The sequence below is a fragment of the Chinchilla lanigera genome, unplaced genomic scaffold, assembly GCF_000276665.1.
Source record: "Chinchilla lanigera isolate Chin_1 unplaced genomic scaffold, ChiLan1.0 scaffold00126, whole genome shotgun sequence".
NCBI lineage: Eukaryota > Metazoa > Chordata > Mammalia > Rodentia > Chinchillidae > Chinchilla > Chinchilla lanigera.
Window position 1 is genome coordinate 1,257,313 of NW_004955527.1, and position 23,303 is coordinate 1,280,615.

Here is a 23,303-nt window from a genome sequence, read left to right on the forward strand (position 1 = left end):
TTCTCTTCCCCCAGCACACAGGGTAGCAGATGTGGGAGTCAGGCAAGCAGCCGCACACAGAGCGCGCGCACACTTGTACAGCAAACTTCAGCTTTCTCAAGGTAATATACAGCATTTATTGTCATATTTATGCATTTCTTAGCCATTAAGCATGCATAAAACTCTGCTACCACTTTATTAGATTCCTATCTGTTCTGTGTGTGCCACTGACAAAGCGCTTTAGTGTTTTCCCCATAAACCCCATGGCTTTATTGCGCAGTTTCGCACAGCACGAAGCTTTGGAGGCACGCAGATGCTGCGTGACGGCGGCATGACGCCGGAACCAGCCACTCTTCACGAACACAGAGCACCCTTCGAGGCACGGGCACCGTGACAGAGGTCCACTGTCCCCGATACATGGACAGGGACGCGAAGTCTGGAGCGAGTCAAGATCAGCAGTATCCTAATGAACTCATGCTGACGCCCTGGTCCCGGACGTGTGTATCTCTTGCTCACCTGTTGTGTCGGGTTCGCTGCTAAGCACTTTGTGGCCAAGTTCAAGGCAAGAGAGCTGAGTGGTTAAGGCTCTGGAGTAAGAGCTCCTGGGCTCAAATCTCAGCTCTGTGGTTCTTGATTTTGTGACCTCAAGCAAGTTCCACGGCCTCTCTGTGTTTCAGTCTCCTCATCTGTAAAATGGGCATGGCTCACGGAGAAGTGTGAGGATTTCAGAGTCTGCATGCATAAGAGGATTTACGTGGACAGCAACAAAAGTAGTCACTTCCCTGGAAGGGTTGGTACTGGCACTGGCAGGGCTCACCCCATTCCCTCTAGCCTCCAGTGCATACCAAAGAGGACAGAGCTCGGGGACTGGACTGGGCTGGGGTTGGGGGTGCAGGCTGTTGTCCTCAGACCCTGCTCTGTGGCCTAGGCAGGCAACCTGGGCCCTCAGCCACCCTCTGGTCATCCACAGTGAGGGGAAGTTGCCAGCTCCCCACGAGGCATCGGTGGGGTGAATGGGGTCCTCCGTCTGAGCCACTCAGGCCAGAGGCCCAGCAGGACACACTGGACTAGGGGTAGCAGCCGCAGCTGTTTCTTCCAAACCGCATCATCTCCCAGGGCCCCTGTCTGCCAGAAGAGTCCCCTGCCCACTTGTGGACACCTCTGAGGGTCACCCTGGGCACACAGCCTCGCCTGCCAAGCGTGTTCACCTGTGTCTCCCCATAGGGGTCTCTCTGCCCCCACCGACAGGGCCTGTGAGCCTCTCCACTCCGCCTCCCCTCCCCTAGGCCTGGAGACCTCTGGGCCAGGCTGGCGCTCCTACCTGGGAACACCCTACCTTCCCAAGTGACGGTGGCACCCCAGCTCAGCGGAGGACCCTATGGCAGCTGACGCCCAGGGGACAGGCCTCAGCGCACAGGACAGCTCCTCCCTGGCCTCCCAGGCCATACAGGCCCTGGAACCAAAGGCCAAGACCAGGGCGGAAATGAGTGAAAACCACACAGAAGGCCTACGCGATGCCCGGTGCCGTGCTCAGAGTCCAGCACCTACAGCCCCCAGCCAAAGCTGAAGCCAGGTGCCTGCACTTCCTCTCCACCCGCCCGGAGAGGAAAGGTGCCCGGCACCCAGGGCTAGACGACTTGAGAAGCAGCAAGAGGACAAGAAGGGAGGGGCTGCAGGAGGGCAGGAACCGCCCCTGGCTGCTCGCCAACCCAGAGGCAGGCTGCAAAACCAGAGGGCGCCACACGCCCTGAAGCCCACTCAAGCACGCACAGCCCTGCTCCAGAGCCAAACGCCCTCTTCCCACCAGTCCTGCCACAGTCCCAGGGGACACCCTGGGGTCACACAGTTACTGTGCCCCTCCCCCACACCAACATCACTTTCTGCAGCAAATATTTTACTGCCCTCGCCCCACCCGCTCAGAACCAAAAAGCAACGATAAAGATGAAGGGAGGGGCTGGGGATTTAGCTCAGCGGCACAGCGCCTGCCTGGCATGCGCAAGGTCGTGAGTTCGATTCTCCGTACCAGAAAAAAATCCAAAAAAAGAAAAAAAAAAAAAAAAGATAAAGGGAACGTCCGTGACTAACAGGGAGTGAACAGGGAATGGGCATTTTCCCTCTCCAAGGCAGCAAACTCTAGCCCCAGGGCTGAGTCCGATTCACTGACTGCTTTTACACAGCTTGAGAGCCAACAGCAGTTTCTGCAGTTATAAATGTTGCAAGGGAAAAAAAACAGAAGAAGAGTATTTCACGACACATAAAAATGTATATGAAATTCAAATTCGAGTATCTGTAAATAAAGTTTTATTGGAACGCAGTCTTGCCCGTTCATTTATGTTTCACCTCCGGCTGCTCCAAGTACCACAGCTGAGCTGCTCTATTCCAAGGAGGCGCACGGCCCACGATGCCCACTGTGATGACTCCCGGCGCTGGAAGGAGCGCGCATCCCTGTCCTAGAGGAACTCAGCACCCACCCTCTTCCCTCTACAGACAAGGCAGCGCTTAGCCGCTCAGAGAGATGAACTAAATGGCCACATCCCACAGCCGCCCGGGGGGGAGGCCGGGATTTACACCCAGGCTCTTGACTCCGATCTCTGTATCTTACCCACCCCCTATTTCTTTCCAGTCAAAGCACAAGACAGGCAGCTCTCGCACACACAGCCCAGGGGAACCGTCTCCCTCCCTCCCCTGCCTGTGATTCATCTTACTCTACTGTTCGTGATAAAAGTGACGAGCTCATTGGCTACTACGACCTCTAGATCCTTTTCTAATACTATCGGTTCTTCTAGATCTTTCGCACGGGGAGAATGAGTCGCTCATTAGCCACTCTGACCCCTGATCTCCTCCTCACCCAACTGGCTCCTGTAGGTCTTTCCCAAGCCCACACTTAAAAGTGCCTATAAACCCAATGTTTCCTAGATACTAAAGAACTGACCCACAAGCACCTTCCAGGCAGGAGGCTGACAGCAGCAAATGCGGTAAGTTGGTTGCTCTGGCCAGAGTTCTCTACAAATTTATGAGAGTCAATAAATCTTGCCCTTGCTTGGGCCACGCTCTCGCTTCAGATAAACCTGTCCTGCCAGATCTCGCAGTTAGGAAGTAACAGTCCCTGAGACAGCCACCCAGGGTATGGAACTCTCAAGGCCGATCTCCCTGCACATCTCTCTCCCCATCCCCCTCCTCTCTCTCTAGGACAAGGGAAAGGGTGGCATGCTCTGTCGCCGTGGAAACCAGGCTCAACTAAGCCTACAGCAGGAAGGATTAAGGCGGACTAGGGAAGGCGGGAGTAATCCAGCAGGAGAAGCAGGAGCACAGATTCCTAATCTGTGATTAAAGTTTGTCGAAGAGGCTCCCGCCCCACTATTAACTCTAAGTTTAGCTGCAGAGTGTAAACCAGAGACCTCATCAATAAATATAAATCAATATATCTCGGAGGCAAACATTTGATCTTTATATGCATATTAAGTGCAGTCATATTTCAACTAGCTGGAAGAGACCTAAATAACTCTGTCCAGGTCTGTGCCCCGTGGGCCACAAGCCAGTTTGGGCCTGTAGTTGCTTCCATTGGCTCATTATGCATTTCTGGCATTCTTCAATAAGTTGCTAACTTTTAAATTTTGGATATTTGAGAGCATAATGCAGATTTTTGCAGTTTCTTGAAAGCAACCCAAAGGTCTAGCCAAAGCAGCCACTTCTCCCAAGCAAGACTGCACCTCTAAGCAGAGCTCCTGCGTCCCCAGCTCCCTCCCCCGACCCCCGTCCCTGCCCTACCTCCCACCTCTGCCTTCCCCCAGGCCCTGCAAATAGGTGGGTCAGGGACTCCCCCACCGCACACACACACAGCAGGGAAGGCTGAGGCCCACAGCAGCCTGCACACGTCCCACCTATGCATCGACAGTGCATCTGAGACAGAGCTCGCCTCCCCGTGGCCAGGGAAGGATGCGGCACAGACCTGTCTGGAAGGTGCATCTAGAAGCTGGGTTAATATCTGTCAGCTACAACGTGTCTAAGGTGAAAATTAGATTTTTTCTGCTGACTCCAATTTTGCCAGCTTTGTTCCAGCTCCTTGCAGAGAGGGAGGGAGGGAGAGAGGAGAGAAGGCTTTGCAGGAACAAGGAGAAAGTGTCCTCAGACCCTCTCTTTCCACCGCCACCCCTGCCCACTCACAGCCAAGCCTAGCGCTAAGAACACAAGCAAGGCTAAGGAATAGGGCTCAGGACAACAAACCAGGACAGGCCGGCAGGCTGCACCAATTCCACAGCAGAGGATTCAAAACTCAGAGGAAGGGAGAGTGGAGGCCTGGCCTGGTCCCAATCCCTTCTTCACTACTTGCCTGCTGTGTGACCATGGCCAAGCCACTCAACCTCTCTGAGCTCTCCTCTCTTCATCTGTGCAGAAGGACACAACGGAAGCAGCAAGCTGGCCAACAACAAGAAAGCATTCAGGCCAGCGTCAGACACACAGCAGGTGCTCCACACTGCCGGACCTCTGCTTCCTGTGCATCATCATCTGCCGGCCAACACGTCACCCTCCGAGCCTGGCATTAATCACTCTCCAGCCTGCAGCTCCCGCTCGCACCCTGCTCCTCAAGCAAACAAGCCGCCAGTCTCCTCACTGCCACTAGCCCAGCCCCTGGGCCTTGCTTTGCCCTGCAGTGAGCACTCCACTCCCCTCCTGCTGCTCCCACGACTCCATCTGCACCTCGGCTTACAGGGCCGGGGTGCCCTGTCCTTCAGTGCTCCATCTGGCGAGACCCTCTGTCTTCAGCACCCTTAAGTCCAGGCTGCAGCCTACACATTCTGAGGCCCTTCAGGGGACTTGCGGCAAAGCTCCTATTCCCTCTGATTTTGATACCAGCACCCCCAAGCTCCTTTCCATGCCTGACCCTCCTGCAAAATGCAGTCCCTGCAGGACTGTGGGTCAGGAGGCCCGGAGCCCATCACCAGGCGGTCATACATCCTGGGGCCAAACCTGCCAACCAGGTCTCCTTCGTCCCAGGACATGGACCTCCAGGCCTCTAAGACCCTTACGAACCGGCTGACACCACAATCCCGTGGGGTCCCCCGTGGGTCTTGACACCCCCGGAGCTGGCTGGGCACTGTCCTTGCCACATTTCCTCCAATCGGCTCCTTCTCTGCTGGAGTGAGTAGGGGCCGATCTGGGTGACCTGCAAAGCCAGAGCCCTGGCTGATTCTGAAATCCCACATCACAGCCATCCTCAGACACTTGGAGACCTCCAGGCAGGGGAAACACGAGCACCCCTTCTGCATAGCCAGAGAAGCTGGGGACTTGTACCTCCAAAAAAAAAGCCAGGCTGCCTGAGTTCACAATGCTGCTTAATCCCTCACGCTTTAAACAGCAGGAACGGAGCTGGGGGAGGGGGCGCGCCTGCCTCTCGCTTGAAATAAGTAAACAGGGGTGACAATGACATGTAATTGAGATCACATATAAAGGGGTATTTCTGCAGATGTCAAATATAAAAATTGAACGCTTCAGTAAGATCAACACAGTATGCGGATCTTCATTCAATACCCAAAAAGCACAGATTTCCACCCCATGACAGAGATGCACAGACAAGACAGCCACAAAACAGTGGCACCGGGAGCCGTGGACACAGAAGAGACCACGCCCCCGCCCCAGGGCTACAGCCTCAGCCCTAACCGGAGGATGAGGGTGCGCAGACCTCAGCCGACAAGAGAGGGCACAGGAAACTGGAAACTCCCTAGGGGCAGCGTCGTGCTTCTATGTCCTGCTGTGCAGACCCCACACCAGCTCCGCCTGTCATTGGCACGGAAGTCAGATTGCTCACACCTGCATCTCCCACTCTTGGCATCCTGACCTCGCCTCTCACGGCCCCTCAGGCAGGCCTCACACAGGCCCCTCCAAACCTCTTCCTCTGCTGCGGACCTGGCTTGCTTTTCTCAATACTCTCCGGTGTCCTCTGATCCCGTCCCTGACCTCTGTGGCCGAAGCCGACCTCTGTGGCCGAAGCCAACCTGCTCCAGCACGCAGCATCCCCTCCCACTCACTGCCCCCCGCTGCACTCCCACTCCGACACCGCTTTATTTGTCTGCCCGTGGTTTGTCTCCTTGATGAGGACGGAACTCCAGGAGGACATTAGGAAATCTGTTTTGTCCAGCATCAAATCCCCAGCTCCTAGAACAATGCTCAGCACATAGCCAGTAGCCATAAACTATGTCTGAATGAATGAATGAATGAATGAATGAATGGACACCCCAAAGGAAAGCTACCCCACATCGCAGGAATGCTGGCTTTCTGGGCAATTCCCGAAGAACGGTTAAAGCTCCGCCCCTGGAGGTGGCCTGGGCTCCAATTCTGGCTCTGTACCTTCTGCCCCCGTCCTAGGGTTCAAGTGCCCTCTCTGGGCACCAGCCTCTCACCTGTGAGGCGGGGATGGTAACAGCCCCTCCAGCGGGCCGCAGCAGGGCTCAATGTGCTAACACCCACGGCAGTGGAGACCGGGCCTGGTGTCAGCACCCAACGGGACAGAGCCTGCTCTGTCACTGCTGTTCTGCAACAAACTTCAGCCTGCCGCAGAAGCTTCGGGATGCCCCGTGATGGGGCACTCAACGGAGAGGACAACCAATGGAGAGAGAGAGACAGGGGAGCAGCGGACCCGGGAGACAACTTCTCCGATGAGTCAGTCAGGTCCAGCACCAGTCCCAGCCTCACTATGAGGCTCCAAATTGGACCGGAGCTGTGAGCCCAACTTTGGAGGTGCAGGGGAGTGAGCCCACACACCACTCCCTTAGTCACTGTTCTATTCCCAAAGCAGCATGGAAGGGAAAAGCCGAGTTCAGAGGTGACACACGTCACAGGGCCCCTTCCCCCGCAGAAGGTGGCAGTGCTTTCGAAGCTGCAATTATAGGGGCTGGGAGTGTCACTGCTCCCTACATCCCGGTCACAATATCACACGAGAGCCGAGGGTTACACAGGGGAAATTACAGTCATTACCGCGCGGAGGGCTGGCTGCCTGAACTTTGGCTGAGCTGAAACCTGGGCTGAGACTGAATTCTCTGGGAGCTGAGGGAGGTCTCCGGGAACCTCTGCCTCACCCCGGGACCCAGGGCCATGACACCAGCGTCACACTCACGGCTCATGAGCCAAGCAAGCAGGAAAGCCTAATGGGTAAGGAACACAGAGCTGGCCTGGCCAGCTGTGCCCGCCCTGTGCCCACCGTGGGCAGACACTGTCCTCAGAGACCTCGCACTCCAGGGAGTAGGGACAGATGGTCACCACGTGAGCCAAGAAGGCATCTACAGACAGCAGATTATGTGTCCTACAGTCGAGAACTCTGACATTGGACCAGGGCTCAGGGCTGACTTTCTGACCAGGTGGATCCTAAGCTGAGACCTAAAAGACAGGGGGAAGCCAGCCCTGCAGAGGAACCTGGACACCTCAGCTCCCTTCTCGGGCCTCAGTTTCCCCATATGTCAAACGGGGGCAATGGTCACAGTGCTCCTGAGAGCATCTCACTGCGAACATGTAAAAGCGCCCACAGCAGGGCCTGGTCCACAGCAGGGGCTTGCGCAGAGGCAGTGGGCAGAGGTGGCAGCAAGGCAATCAGGATGCTGCACCCCAAGTTCACAGCCACAAGAGCTCTCCTCGCCCAGGACAGTGTCCAGAGTCACCCGCCTCACCATAAAATGGGGGAAATCAGAGCATCTCAGGTCCCGTGGGAGGCTGAGGAAGGGAGGGGACTGGGGAACCTGTCCTCAGGGCGGGGTGGCGGTCAGACAAGTCACACACTGATTATCAAGCCCGAGAGAACAGACCTCAGCATCCCTGGTGTCCAGGCTCACGTCTCCAACACTGCAGAGGAAGTCTCGGGGGGTGGCTCTTCCCTGGGGACCCTAACTTTTGCCGTGCAGCCAGGGTGCCGTGTCCCCATCTGGATGCAGGGGACCAAGTCAAGTGCTATCTTGGGTGTGGGCAGACTGGGAGAGGAAGAGGCACCCAGCTTATCAGCACGTCGGTCTCCCCCAGGGAGCAGGAGGGCAGGGGTTGAAGAACGTGGGTCTCAAGACAAGTGGCATTTTTTTAAAGAAAATGTTCAGCTGTGACCCCAGGCTCTTGGGCCACCGTGGGCCTGAATACCAAGCAGGGCTGGCACTGTCAGCAGCACGTGGGTAGACGAGGAGAAGGCCGGACATGGACTTTGGGGTGCAGTGCTGGGGAGAGGACCCCCGGCCACTGTAGCCCCAACACACACGGCAAGGGCACACAGCATGTGACTTCTGTAAAGTTCCTGACCACGCAGAACAGCATGGGGAAGAACCTCAGGCCCAAAGAAGGCCACTCCCACTTACAAGGATGAATTCGGTACCAGCCCTCAGCCACTCCCCAAGTGCTCAACCCTCACTGCATGCCAACTATGTATGATGGAAAATACAGTGAATGTTTACATTTTTTTTAAATTTATTACAGTGTATGGCTACTGCCATAAATCCCCCTGTAAGTACTCCCCCCTTGTTTCAAATGCACTTATCCCACCATTCCTGCCACTTTCTGACGCAGTTCTGGAAGTCCTCCTTCGTGAGTGTCTTTAGTTGCACTGTCCTGGCTATCTCAGTGTCCTGGATTGATTCAAAGCATTTACCTTTCATGGTCATTTTGGCTTCTGGGAAACAGCCAGAAGTCTCACACTGCCAGATGCGGTGACTAAGGCAGATGAGAACACATCGTGACATCTTTACGAGCTCCTCTCTGTCGGCTGGCACTCAGCAGCAGCATTCACTGACACTCACAAAAGAGCACGTCCAGAACTGCTTCAGAAAGTGGCAAGAACGATGGGATAAGTGTGTCTGAAGCGAAGGGTTGTGTTTAGAAGGGGATTGATGGTAACGTGTCTTTTACCATAGTGAACTTTTTAAATTTAAACATTCACTGTATGTTTTATCATACCACATATGTACCAGGTGTGGAGCTAGAAGGCTTCTCAGGAGGTTTAGGGACACCCTGGTCTCTTCTCACCAGATGCCAACAACACCCACCCCACCCCATCCCCTAAACGTCACCAGCACTGTCAAACGTCCCCCAGAGACACAACTGCTCCTGGTGGAAGATGACAGGGCTGGACAGACAAAAGCAGCTGAAGAAGCCTTGGTCCTGCTGCCCCTGCTCCCTCCCGGCCCTGGCGCCCAGGCCTGTGGGACTCGGTGCTTCCATCCCAAGGCTCGCCCGGCCCACCCATCCACCACCCTCTGGCAATGGCAAGCACAGGTCATTCCTGCCTCGGAGTCCTCTGGCCTCCTGGCTGCCCTCCTCCCACGCCCCTTCCCACCCTGCCCCCTGTGTGTCTGTGTATAAAGACCCCACTCAAACGCAGCCTCCTTCCCAGCTGCTCCCAGCCCTTGTGGGGGGTCCATGACCCCAAAACTGGCTCTGTGACAGCACCTGGCTGGCCCAGTCCAGCCTTCACCCTCTGGGAACTTGCAACAAATAGGTGTCTACGGCCTCCTACCAGGGGCCTGTGTCTTGTCTTTGGCCAACAGAGGAAATCCAAGGTCAAAGCTGATACTGTTAAACCACAAAGTCCATTAGGATGAAAGACCCAGAGTCTTACAGAAAGATACAGGGACCTTTAGGGAGGAGGACCACCTAGTGATGCCCAAGGTCAGCCCCAGTGGGCCAGGACCTAGGCCACAGCTACCTACCACAGCAGGGGCAGCCAGAGGCTTCTGCCCAGGTCAAGGGTGGGGGCCTCCACAGCATTCTGAGCTGGCTGAGCTCACCCACACAGCTGTTTGGATGCAAGACATGTAATCAAAAATAACGATTCTTAGCTGGGCATGGTAACGCACACCTCTAATCCTAGCACTTTGGGAGGCTGAGGCAGGAGGGTCACAAACTCTACTCCCACCTGGTCAATTTAGCAAGACTTTGTCTCAAAATAAAAAATATTTTGCAGATGTAGCTTAGTGCAAAGGTCCCAGGTTCAAAACATAGTAACATAATAATACACAGATAAATAAATGAGTCATGATAGAAAATCCTTGATGAATAATTTAATTCTGTCAGCTTGCCATCCCCATTTAGGAAATGGGAAACTGAAGCTCAGACTGACCAGGTCATCAACCCGAGGAACTAACTCATGGAGGGAGCCTCGGGCTCCAAGGCATACAAAGGAGGAGACGAGGCACCCATTCTGCCCACTGCAAGACTGTCACTCTCAGGGTGAGGGCCTGGGAGTGCTGGGAGGGGGCAGGGTCCCCCATCCCGTGGCTGCGATGGAAAAGGGTGGGGGTGACATCAGACACCAAGAAAGTGCAGAGCAACTGGGCTCCGGGTCAGCAGGTCCTGATGTCACTGGGGCCAGGGAGGACGAAGCCAGGAGCCAGCCCTGGCTGAGTTTCAGACAGAGAGCCTGAGGGGCCGCAAATGTGACTGGGGAACCACGCTGTCCCCGCTTCAGGGGGGTCCTCCTAAAGACCACCTCCACAGCACCTCACCCCACCCCACCCCACACACTACCAGTCACTCTACTGCAGAGAAATCACAGTGGGGCCTTTATCTGAAATCTCTTTCCGGTTCCGGTTGGGCTGCTGGTTTATCGGGTCTCCCCCACCGCCCCAGGCTCAGGCCAGCCCCGGGTTCCGAGGGCACTATCGATAAGTTAGAGCTGAATTGTTTATATTGAAGGGAAGTCCAAGCTGCAAGGAGGGTAAAGCAAGGGGTGAAGTTTGGAAGCCACATCCTCCCAAGAAGGCAGAGCAGCCGAGATCCGGGAATCATCAGGAGCCCCGTAGCTGCGACCACAACCGGAAGCAGACTGAGCGAGTGCAGCACTGGGCAAAGTCGTGCGGGAAGAGCAGAGAAGCCGTGCAGTGGTGCACACCCGTAATTCGAGCCCCTTGGGAGGCTGAGGCAAGAGGATCGAAAGGTCAAGGCCAGCCTGGGCAACTCAGCAAGACCCTGTCTCAAAAAATTTTTAAGAAGGACTGGGGATGAAGCTCAGTGGTAAAGTATGTGCTCAACCTGTGTGAGGCTCTGAATGCCACCCCCAGCCCAAAAAAAAGCAGAACGAAGTTGGAATTATATTCCTAAAAACCTCCTTCAGGGATGGAGTGTGCCATTCTGAAGCAGAGCCAGCGAGACCCTGAAGGTGGCACGGGCTGGCCACACAGAGAGGCCACGTCCAGGAGAGCCAGCACCGAGGATCCCGCCCCCTCCACGCAGCAGCCTCAGTCCCCAGAAACAGCGGGGGAAGCAGGAGACACGGACACAGGTGCTCCCTGGCACGCAGGACCCTTCTCGATGCCACAGTGACCCCAGGCTCACACCCCGCAGCCCTTCCTCCCTCCCTCTGCAGCTGTGCCCCCCCCCCCCCCCCCCAGCCACTTCCTGGGCAGGTGCCCATGGGGACCGCACCACCCCCCCCCTTTAGGACACGCACAACCTTATTTAAAAGTCACTGCCGCACGTAATTGGAGGCATTTACCCCCTTAGATTCATCCTTCTCTTCTGATCGGTTTTATGGCCGTAATAACTCTCAGAAATTCCTCAACAGATGGGAATTTTATTTGACTAATCACGGCGGCTTGACTTGCCGGGGTGCGGCAGCGCGGGGCTTGGACTGGCAGGGTGCCAGCCTAGGTGACTGCCAGGGGACCAGGCAAAAATCCAGGGCCACTGTGAGGGCCCACTCCTCAGAGGGAAGCCACGGAAGGCAACAGGAAGTGCCAGGCACCGGCAGCAGTGGGCCGCTGTCCCCAGGCCCAGAAATGTGTCTGGGGTCTAGGTGTGCGGACACAGGATGGCTAGTGACAGGGAGCACCTGGGCTCCAGTGCCTAATAATAACCATTGTGCACTGTCACCCACTGTCACCGTGTGCCAGCCCTGTGCCAAGTGCCCCCCAGGCACCACCCGAGCAGTCCTGCCAAGGACCAACGGGTACTCATGGAAATTCCCCTTCTGTAGATTAAGATATGGGAGCAGGAGCCAAGTGACGAGTCCGGAGTCACCAGGCCAAGCTGCCCTCCCCACGGGGAATACGAAGGGGGCATTGCGCCTCCCACAGGCACAAGGTTAGCACCCTTCTAGCTTCCACATTGAATCTACCACCGTCATGAAAGCAGCCCCCGGATGCAGAAAAGGGGTGCTTCACAAAAACTGTCCGGCCTGCAGCCTGTGCCTTGCTCACGCTCATATTATAATTTAAAAAATATATATTTTAGCTAGGCATGGTGACTCATGCTCATTATCCCAGCGCTCTAGGCGGCTGAGGCAGGAGGATTCCAAATTCAAGCCCAGCCCGGGCAACTTAGTGAGATAATGTCTCAAAATTTTTAAAACGGCTAGAACCAGGCATGGTGGCACATGCCTGTTAACATTCTGGGAGGCTGAGGCAGGAGGAATTCAAGTTACAGTTAAGCCAGGGCAACCAGCCAGGTGTGGTAGTGCACACCTGTCATCCCAGCACTTGGGAGGCTGAGGCAGGAGGATCGTTGCAAGTTCAAGACCATCCTGGGCTACAAAGTGAGCTCCAGGCCAGCCTGAACTGCATAGCAAGATCCTGTCTCTAAAAATAATAAAATAAAATAAAATAAATAAAAATAAAAAAGCCAGGGCAACTTAGCAACTCAGTGAGCCCCTGTGTCACTATGTGGAGGTGGGAAAGGATGGCAGGGAGAATCAGAATAGGAAAGGAAGAAAGGACCACGATATGATATGCACATGTACCAATTCCCCACCACGGATATATTTATTATGTACTGTAAAAATATACTAATAAAAAGGTCAAAAAAACAGAAAAAATAAATATCAGCTCTATGCCCCAAAAAGCAAAGATTTTAACTGTTTTTTAAATTAAGTGAATAAAAAGAGCTGGGGATGTAGCTCTGCGTAAAGGCCCTGTGTTCAATCTCCACTACTGCAGAAAACAAAAAAAATTTTAAGGAGTTTTGGTTATTTATATAATTGACTGCATCATACCTGTAGCCCCAGACAACGCCTCTGCACTCAGCGGGGCCAGGCAGGCCTCCATGATGCCCTAGCTGGCAGTATCACCGGAGACTCAGGAGAGAAAGTGGACACAGCCCCCAGGCACGGCCCCTGGGCTGAGGCGGTACTCAAAGTCCCCTACCGGGCTGACACCACCCCCAGAGAAGAGCTCCCTAGGGCTCCCTTACCCAGGCAGGCAGAGAGCCCAAGGATGAGGTCCCCCAAGAAAGTGCCCCCACCCCACCCCTGGGCGCAGCCGCTCAGACCCTGTGTTAGCGAGTGAGGTTCCAACTCGTTGGGAGAGGGGTCGCTGGTGTGGCGCAACACCGTGACTTACTGAAAATCTGCCCTGTGAGGTGCCTCGAAACGGCTCCTGGGAGGGTCTCACTTGAAAACAGCCTGGGGACTGAGGACACCACACTCCAGCGCGCACCCCACAGTCCCATGTGCGGAAGTTCTCAGCAAACTGCACGCAGCGCCCATCCCATCCCCCCCAGGGGCCCCTAGCGCCCTCTAGTGGCCAAGCCAGCTTCATGCTGGCTGTGGAGAAATTTAAAGGGCCCAGTTCCATTCTCACCAAGCAGCCAAGAAGGGGTGACTCTAGAGCCTAAGGCTGATCATTGATAACCATCAACTTCTACCACCTTGACTGCTCAGCCTCCATATAGACCCTCCTGCACAGCAGCACAGGTCCACATCTCTACCTAAGATGCAGCTATCATTCTTACAAAAAAAGCTCTCACTCTTGCATGAAATGGAGAACAAATCCAGAAGTCATCACCAACTATATTGCTTATTACTCAGACGCAGTCACAATGCCATGGAATATGCTCTCACCGAAGCGCTATGCTGTGATGTGGAATTTCAAAAACTTGCAGTCCCAGCACTCTGGGAGGCTGAGGCAGGAGGGTCATAAGGTCAAGTCCAGCCTGGGCAACTTACCATAGCGACTTAGCAAGACTTTGTCTCAAAACAAAAATAAAAATAAAAATGGCTTGCGGGTGTAGTTCAGCGCCAAGGTCCTGAGTTCAGCCACCAGTACTGAAAAACAAATAACTATTCTAGGAAGAAAAATCCTGTCTCTATTGCCTCTTTTTCTCCTCACTATGCCTTAACCAGTACAGCATAGCTAATTTTTACACAACATTCACATCGTGTTAGGTATTAGAAGTAACCCAGATACGCCTTCAAGTATCCAGAAAGATTGTGTGTAGTTATGTGCACATACTACACCACCATCTATGAGGGGCTTGGGCACCAGTGGATGTTGGCATCTTCAAGACGCCCTGGAAACCAGCCCCACAGATTTTGAGGCATGACTATACCTCAAGCAGTACTCTAGTAGGCTGGCTGGGGACCCCAGGATCAAGTAGCCACCACTGACAAACACTACAGATGAGCATTCTGATGGTCTGTGCATTCCCTCTGCCCTTTACAGTAAATGTGCCTGCCTTAACCTTGGCAAAGCAATGCTGCCCTTGGTCTCTGCTATTCTTTTTTTCTTTTGGTCTTTTTGAGACAGGGTCTCACTGTGCAGTTCAGGCTGGCCTTGAGCTCACTTTGTAGCCCAGGCTGGTCTCAAACTCCCAACGATCCTGCTGCCTCAGCCTCTCGAGTGCTGGGATTACAGGTGTGTGCCACCAGGCCCAACAGGTCTCCACTACTCTAGGGATGTCCTGTGGAGATGACCTCTACAGCCACAAGGCCTTTGAGGGTGAAGACTCTCCCACACCAGCAGCTTGCTCAGCATCTGCCTTTGCTCCCTCGCATGGGACACAATCAAGGAGAGGAAGAGACTGCACACGACACACGCAGTCCGACATCCGTCTCCCCAAGCCTTGAATTCCCTCTTCCCCACCGCGACATCGTGACCGTCAGCCACACTCAAATCCAGGTTTAGGCAGCCAACCCAGCCAGCTCTTACAGCCATGACGAGCTGCACTCGCTCCACGATCTCCCTTGGGTGTGCCCTTGTCACTGAATTCAGTCCAATCTCACGCTGCACTCGGCCCTCCTTGATCTAACACCCTTAGGACCCTCTCCCACACATCACCAGGATCCTGCCGATAGGCGTCAGCAGAGTCTGGTCCCTCTCAGTGCTTCCTCCTGGGTCCTGGTGTGCACCTGTCACCACGGAACGGACTGAGCCCCTACAAGGACCAGCGACCGTGGTGGAGATTGTGGCGAGCCCTAGGCATCCTTCCAGGCACACACCCCGCTGAGATGCTCGCAGGGTTGTTTGGGGCCTTTGCACTGAGCTGCATCCCCAACCCTTTCTTTATTTTTTATTTTCAGACAGGGTCTCGCTAAGTTGCTCAGTATGCACTCCAACTTGCCGTCCCCCTGCCTCAGCCTCCCAGAGTGCTGGGATGACAGGGGCCCACCATCACTCCTGGCTTGAGCACAGGGTCTTAACAGAGGAAGGGAGCCTGCTCAGGCCCTGGAGGCCAAGGCCGGTCCACTGAGAAGGGATGTTCAGGGCAACACGGAGCTTCAGATTGTCAGTCTTATCTGCATCCAACAGATGTCCCCATTCTACGCACCGGGACCCTGTTCTTTCCCCTTCAGTGTCCTACTTTTCACACAAGAAACTTGTCAAGATAAGAATTTGACTGTCATTGTAATTTAGCAACCAGCACAATTAAATTCTGTGCATTTCAGCAATGCCAGCTCAGTGGCTGCAAGACAGAAGTTTCCGTAAGGACCACGCCAGGAGCCCCAGAGCCTCGAGGCATGACTTGAGGACAGAGTGAAGGACCCGGGCTTGTCGCTTGCTCTCCGGAAGTGCTCAAGAGCCCTCTGAAGAATCCACCTCACCCCCGAGGCCCATCCCTACCATCATCATTGCGGCAGATTAGTCTAGGGCCACCTCATCAGCCGTGGGGTCAGTGTAACTGCAAGGCCACTGCCTGTCTGGGGTACTAGCGCCCCATTCCATTGTTAAGGAACCAGACACCACACTCAAGCCCAACGTCAACAGAAAACCCGTCCCCGCATGCCACCCTTGGGTCTGACCCCTGGTACTACCTCGACACCAATTCTGTATCAGCGTGTGTCCAATCAAGGAAAGGAGGGCCTGGGGATTTAGCTCAGCGGCAAAGTGCCTGCCTGGCAAGCACAAGGTTGTAAGTTCGATTCCTGGTACCGGAAGGAAAAAAAAAAAAAAAAAAAAAACAATCAAGAAAAGGAAACCACACAGCGACTTCAACAGGGGCAGTGTCCTCTGAAGGATCAGTAACCTAGAAGAGGCAACTGAATTAATACGGCTTTAGCTACCAAGGAATAGAGAGCAATGATCAGGAGCAGCAGGCCCTGCAGAGCTGAGGCCGAGACTCCTAGGAACACCCCATCCAGGGCTGGGACAGAGCCTGAGTTCCCCCGGGCAGGGCTACGGTGAGTGCTCAAGGGGCACCCCCAGATCAAAGTTGGTCCCCGAGAAAGGGTCCCTGAGGGCTTTGGTAGAGTCCCCAAAGATAAGTAACCCCCAACCAAAGAATCTCCAAGGAAGAAGCCCCAGAGCTGAGGTAGAGCTCCCTAGGAAAAGCCCCCACTCAAGGGCTAGGCCAGGACCCCAAAAAGAACCCCCAAGGGCTGAGGCAGAGCTCACAAGGAAGAGCGCCCACACACACACACACAAACCCGCGGCCAGAGGTGGCGCTCGGAAGAAACCCACGCAAGAGGCTGAGATTCAGCCCCCTCTCAGAGCCGATGGACACCCCAAGGGGGAGCCCCCACATGGGCTGAGTTTGATGTCCCCCAAGGGGGCGCCCCACAGAGGGCTGGGTCAGAGGCCTTCACCCTAGGCCTAAAATGCAAAGCTCAAAGGGATCCCCTAGCTCAGGACGGACCACCCGGAAGGCGCGCGTCCCGGAGCTAGGATACGCCCCTTAGGAAGAGTCCTCTTCCCCCACGGCTGAAATAAAGCCCCAGGGAAGAGCCACTGAGAGCGAGCGCCCCCAGAAGTACACCCCACATCCCTGGGCTCCGCTGAAGGGGGCCGGGCTCGCACTTCCTGCATGAAAATCGAACAAAATATTTGAATCTAGCGGAACTTGCTAGAAAGCCAACCTATCGCACTTACTGGAAATCTCGGGTCCCACAAACTCCTCTCCAGAAGGCTCCCCCCGCGAAGGAACTCCAGCGAGCACCTCGGAGCCCCACGTGCCTTGCGCCTCGCCCCAGCTCCAGCAGTCTGGAAGCATCCTCGCCCCGCCCCCAGAGCCCTGACGCCCTCTAGCGGCCAGGCCAGTTAGGCAGAAATTTAAAGGGCCCAGCTCCATTTTCACCAGGCAGGCAAAAAGGGCAGACGGATCTGGAGCCTTCACCAGTGAAATGTCCGCAGTGAGAAAGAAGGAACTCCTGATCCATGAGACAAGGTGGATTCGCCTTACAGAGACGATGCTGAGGGAGAGAAGCAAGCACAACGGCACCACCTGCAAACTTTCCCTTCAGATGAAGTCCAAGAACAGGAAAAGTGTCGGCCGCGGCAGAAGTCAGAAACAGACATCTAGTGAGCGGGGTGGGGGGCGCTGTACGGGAAAGGGGCACAGGAGGGTTTTCAGGGCGATGGAAATAGTCTCTATTTTGATTGGAGTGGTGGCGGTGAGATAGAGAAGCCCCTGGGGCTGGGGATTTAGCTCAGCGGCACAGCACCTGCCTGGCAAGCGCAAGGTCGTGAGTTCGATTCCTGGTACCGGGGGAAAAAAAGCCAAAAACCAAAAAAAAAAAAAGAGAGAGAGAGATAGAGAAGCCCCAACTCGCCTCCTTCCCATAGAGGCTGGAGCTGGCATGGGTTTTCCAGCAGCTGTCACGGCCCTCCCCCTCGTGTCCCTTCCCCACCCCTCCCCGCAAGGACTGAGCCATCTTGCCTGGTGTCCACCGTGTTATTTAGCAACCGTTCTCCTCTGGGCCACTTGGACAGAAGTACTGCTCTGCTGTAGGCTGTGGGGCCCCTCCCCCCAAAGCCCAGCACCCCCACCCCCGCTACCATTCGGACACTGCTGCTGCCGCCTCTTTGAGAGGATGGGGTCAGACCACCCTAAGGGGGCTAAGATCAGGGAGGGAGTGCTTCAGGCCTATTATTAAGATCCCCTGCCTGCCCAAACCCCAATTACCTAGGTTGAATTAGCTCCCTGGTTTTGGCCCTAACACTTTTCATAGACAAACAACAGCTGTCAATCAAATAGCTCCCTGGTCCCGCCTTCTCACCGAGTCGCCGCCATGAAAGATCCAGCCAGCCTAGATGCAGACTCCTCCCACACCCGCACAGTTTGAACCAATCACAGGCCTCTATTGGACCACTGAACAGGCCTGAATTTGAACCAATCACAGGCCTGCCTTTAGACCGAGCATAGGCTTGCAGCTGCTGTATAAAGACCACTCTTCAAGCTGGGCTGCTGGCTCGTGTGTATAATCGCAGAAGTGGGGAGGGTAACACAGGATTGCTATCAGTTCGAGGCCAGCCTGGGCTACATAATAATCTCAAGGCCACCCTGAACCACACAACGAGACTTCGCCTAAAAAAAAAAACACTCCTGTTGCTCTTTTTGGGTTGGTCGAGGTGGGCTTCCTCGGGTATACTGACCTTGCCATCTTCACACCCTGTTGTGCAGAGGCCTGTGAAAACCCGGCTCTGGTAGGTCCTGTGGTCCCTTAAACCTGCTCCTGATTGATTTCTCAGGGAGTGAGGGCTTGAGAAGGTCTGTAAATCAACTCAGGAGAAGTGTAGACAGAACAACAGTTTTAAAAGAAAGCGCAGTAAACACTATCACTGAAGAGATCCAGAGATCTCCCAGGGGCTTCCAGCATCTCCCAGGGGCTTCCGGCACAAGCCAGCATCCAACAGTGGACAGACGCCAGCAGCTGACCTCCACCGAGAGCTTCCAGCGCTGCCCACCGTGGTCAGGGCCACCAGCACAGCTGCACTTTGCCCGTTCGTGATTTCTATCTGAATGAAGCAAAAGAACTCTCGAGTGTAGGCACAGCGGTGTGTGCAGGTATACACATTTGTGAAGATTCCTGTGGCTAAATCCTTAAGATCTGTGTGTTTCATTGTAGATAAATCTCACTTCAGTATTTCAAAATTAGCCCCCCTCATGTTTTGGAATTTTTTGGTGGGGTGGGGTCCTAGGGATTAAACTCAGAGCCTTACCTTCACCCTGAGCTACATCCCCAGCCCTTTTTTCTTTTTTTATTTTGAGTGAGAGTCTCCTAAATTGCGTTTTCTAGGCTGGGTTTAAATTTAAGATCCTCCAGACTGCCTCCCAGAGTGCTTAGATTTCAGGCGTGTGCAACCATGCCCAGCTCAATTTTTGAAATTTCAAATAGAATCACTGTGTGCTAGCTACACAGTCGATAAACAGATATTTTGAGTAAATAAAAGCACATATAAGTCACTTACTCTTGCCAGGCATGGTGGCACACAGCTGTAATCACAGCACTCAGGAGACTGAGGCAGGAGGATTGCCATGAGTTCGAGGCTAGCCTGGACTATGTAGTGAATTTAAGGCCAGCCTGAACTACAGAGTGAGACCCTGTCCCAAAAAAATTAAAAAAAGCTGGAAATGGTAATGCATGCCTGTAATCCTAGCACTCGGGAGGCTGAGGCAGGAGGATCGTTGTGAGTTTGAGACTGGCCTGGCTACAAAGAGAGCTCAAGGCCAGCCTGAACTGCATAGGGAGACCCTGTCTCAAAAAGACAAAAAAAAAAAAAATCACTCTTTTTGCTTTTCTTACATCAAATTTGGACAAATCCCTGCATCACTGATCTGCTTTTCTGGATTCCCATAACCTTTTGCTCTCAGTCTATTCCCAGTTTTATTTCACCAGTGTTAGCTTCAGAAAGACAAAAGGCTTCTAGTACCACTGAAGCAAACAGTATGTCTTGAATGTTCTATGCCTGACACTGTTTCTAAAACTCCAATAGTCACAACAGTTTATGTGGTAGTTACTGCTGTCGTCCCCATTTTACAGATGAGGAAACTGAGGTACACTTGTCTTGGGGCCCATGTTCTGAACCACTTTATCTCTAGAGTTAGACTAGCTTCAAATTGCAGCTCTTTCCTTATTGACTGAGCAAGACAGAAGACCGCTGTGAGTCTTACTCGCCTCATCTTTGAGACAGAGATAATGACATTTTCCTCTTGGCTTGTCACGAGGCGCAAATGAACTCCCCGTAGAGCCTGAATCCTGGGCCCAGCCTGGGACAAGCGCTCATCATGGGCCGCAGGTTTCATCAGTTCTAAGATGCACCTGCTTCCCCAGTTTCCTGAAGTCAAGACGTGCCTCACATCCATGGCAACTCACAAGCTCCTGGGACAGTGGCCACCATGACACAGCTGTCATTGCCTGGGCAAGACCAAACCTAGACAAACCTGTCACGACTGTTGTCCCTCCCATTCCTTAGTATTAAACATTTCTTCCAATGGGAATTAAATAGAAATGTTGAGCTAGGAAAGCATTGCGCCATACTTTAGTTGGCAGCCACTTTTCTCCCTTGGTGGTATAGAACTTCATGGCTTCTTAGGCTTGGTGGAATGCGGTATTGTGATTGGCACAAGTTTGCATCCCTGCTACTGTGGACCACTGGACCACTGGCTCTTCTTCCTGCCTCTTTAGTACAATTCAGCATCCACGCTTGTGCTATGGGATTTTGCAGTGCTAGAAATGTGAGTTCCTCTCCCCACCCCATGATGTGGGGCTTGACCATTTGACTTGCCTTAGAATCTGTGCCATAGGGTACAAGTTCCAAGATGAGCCCTGAGGAGACCTCACAAACCCGTATGAGCTAGAGACAAGTGAAGCCTACATTAAAGACCCAACCTGCCACCAGAAGCAGAAGGGTAATTGCTTGCAGTTGTAAGCAACTGAGATTTGAGGGTTGTGTGTTTACATAGCATTAACATAGTGGCCATGTCAGCTTTCCGTGGCTGTGATGAAATACCTATGCTAATCAACTTATAAGGAAGAAAAGTCCATTTTGGCTCGTGGTTTCAGAGGTTTTAGTCCATGGTTCTTGGCTTCTTGGTTTCTGGGTTGGTTGTGATGCAGAACATCAAGGCAGGGAGTAGGTGGTATGCGAAACTGCTCACCTCCTGGTGACTGGGAATCAAGAGGGAGAAAAGCGCCAGGGTCTCAATGTCCCTCCCAGAAATCACTGCTGGTGACCTCACATCCTCCCATGAGGCCCCACCTCCTAAGCCTCCTCTACTTCCAACAGCACCAAAGGCTGAGAGCCACGCCTTCCGTGCATTGTCCTTGGGGACATCCAAGGTGCAAACCGTAACAGTGGTGACAGCTGACACACTCACTGGATGAGGTGTGCTTTGAGGGCCAGGCTCATGGCTCACTCGCCCCCATGTCCCCAGTGCCTGGACACGGCACAGGGAGATCTGTGGGAAAGGCGGGCTTTGGAGGGACACACTGGGTTCAAATCTCAGCTCTGCCACTTACAAGCCAGATGAACCTGGGCATGAGGGTGCTCACACCTGTAATCCCAGCACTTTGGGAGACTGAGGCAGGGGGCTCACAAGGTTGAGCCCAGCCTGGGCAACTTAGCAGACCTTGTCTCAGAAGAAGAAAAGTTTTTTTAAGAGCCGGGGAGGTAGCTCAGTGTGAAGACCCTGGGTTCAATCTCCAGTGTGATGCGCCATAAAGCACAGGGAATACGGGGCCGCACTCTGCCCCCAGCATGAGCAGCCCTGAACATGCACACGGGCCCCTTTCCTGGTGAATGTCTGTCCTGCAGTCCATGCCTGAGGCCCCTGGCACCCTTCATTGCACCTCAGAATTCAACGGAAAAATCAGCCAGATGTTCCTGGGTAGGGAGGCAGGCTCTGGTGGGAGGGGCACCCCTGGGATTCAAGCTCTGAGAAGGGCCAGAAGGGACAGTGGTTAAGCCGCTCCGAGCATCCCCCTGCACCGGGTCCCCTCACCAGCTCCACTTCCAACCTGCTTGACACCAAAGGGCCCAGGTGGGTTCCCAGCTCCAACTTGGCCTACTGTGCTCCACCAGAATTTCCCACCCGTTATACCCTATGCAAATGCCCCTTCGGAGAAGACCAGGGAGGACGGGGCTGCCTGTCTGGTCCAGGCGGGGGTAGGGGTGAAGATCTTCCAGCTGGGGCAGGGGAGTGCGTGCACACAAGACCCCTGACCTGGCATCCCCAGCCCCACACACCATGCACCCATCCCAGAAAAGAGTGTGCAGTAGGATGCAGGGCTTCTAGCCCTGTCTCTGTAACAACTTGCTGTGCCACCTGGGCAGGTCCTTCAGCCTCTCTGTACCTCCCTTTCCTGGCCTCTATGAGAATTTGGTGGAAGCCAGGGACAGCCTCCTGAGAACAGGCAGTCATTTCAGCAGCCCACAACCCCAAAATACCTCTGGTAGGCCCAGAAAGTCTGCACCTCCTGCTGCACTGGAGCTTGAGGTCCAGGACTTCACCTGCACGTAGACTCTCTCTGAGTCCTGAGTCTCAAAGGAGCCCATGTGGCCAGGGGGAAAAATCCCAGTGGGTTGTCCCGAGCATCTCCCCATGTGGCCTCAGGGACACCAGGTGCCTGGCCTCCAACATCCCGGCTCACTGAGCGTCCCTTGCTTGCCTTGGTTTACCTCAGCCTTCCACAGACAGCAGGCCCAGAAAGAAGCAGCGAGTCACACGTCAGCAGATCCTGGGCCGGGCGGGTCTCAGAGTGACCTGAACACACACACCTGGCCCTGTGCTTGGCCTTGCACCCCAGCACACCGTGGCCGACCCCCGTCCCAGGGCCCACTGACTGTCACTGCCAGCATCACAGCCTCCTCTGCCCTCTACCCTCTGACCCTGTTGTTCCATTTGTGGCAGTTTCAGGTGCCCACCAAGGTCACGAAGGCCCAGGTGGCACAAACGGTTAGAACTGGGTGCTGGGAGCTCATCAACCCTGTCATACCTCGGCCTGTGTTCCTGGGGGTGGAGGACAGGAGGACGTGATTATTGTTTCACGCTGTCATCGTTTCATGCTATTTCCTGTTCTGTGCTCACCTGAATTCAGTCCTCACAGCAAGCCCATAAGAGAGACCTCCCTGTGTGCTGTTTACCCTTAAAGCAAACGCTTACTAACCCATGGTGCTTGCGCAGGTTGGGAAGCAGAGAGTAGCGCAGGCCTCCCACTGTTTACAGCCTGCTGGCCAGGGCGTAACGGAGACTGGAGAATGCGCTTCCAACTTCATCCACATGGTGACTGGCAGGCACAGTTCCTATCTGACTGTTTTCATTGGGACCTCTCCTGAGGGGCTTCCCGAGCGGTCTTAGGGTGTGGCGGCTCCGTTCTTCCAGCAGGAGTGGCCAAAGAGACAAAGAACACAGACAGAAGCTTCGGCATCTTT

At 54.3% G+C, this 23,303-nt stretch overlaps 1 protein-coding gene across 2 annotated transcripts in view; it reads right to left on the reverse strand.

Moving 5' to 3' along the window:
• Nucleotides 1-17,141, reverse strand: part of Actl8 (actin-like 8) — a 56,504-nt gene extending 39,363 nt beyond the window's left edge. The window contains exon 1 of one of the 2 annotated variants that reach the window (XM_005409807.1): nt 17,022-17,141. The gene's annotated coding sequence lies outside the window, so the exon portion shown is untranslated. Of the gene's footprint in view, nt 1-13,277; nt 13,351-17,021 lie in introns of those variants that run through there. The other variant, XM_005409808.2, reaches the window with a different exon arrangement.
• Nucleotides 17,142-23,303: the final 6,162 nt, after the last annotated feature.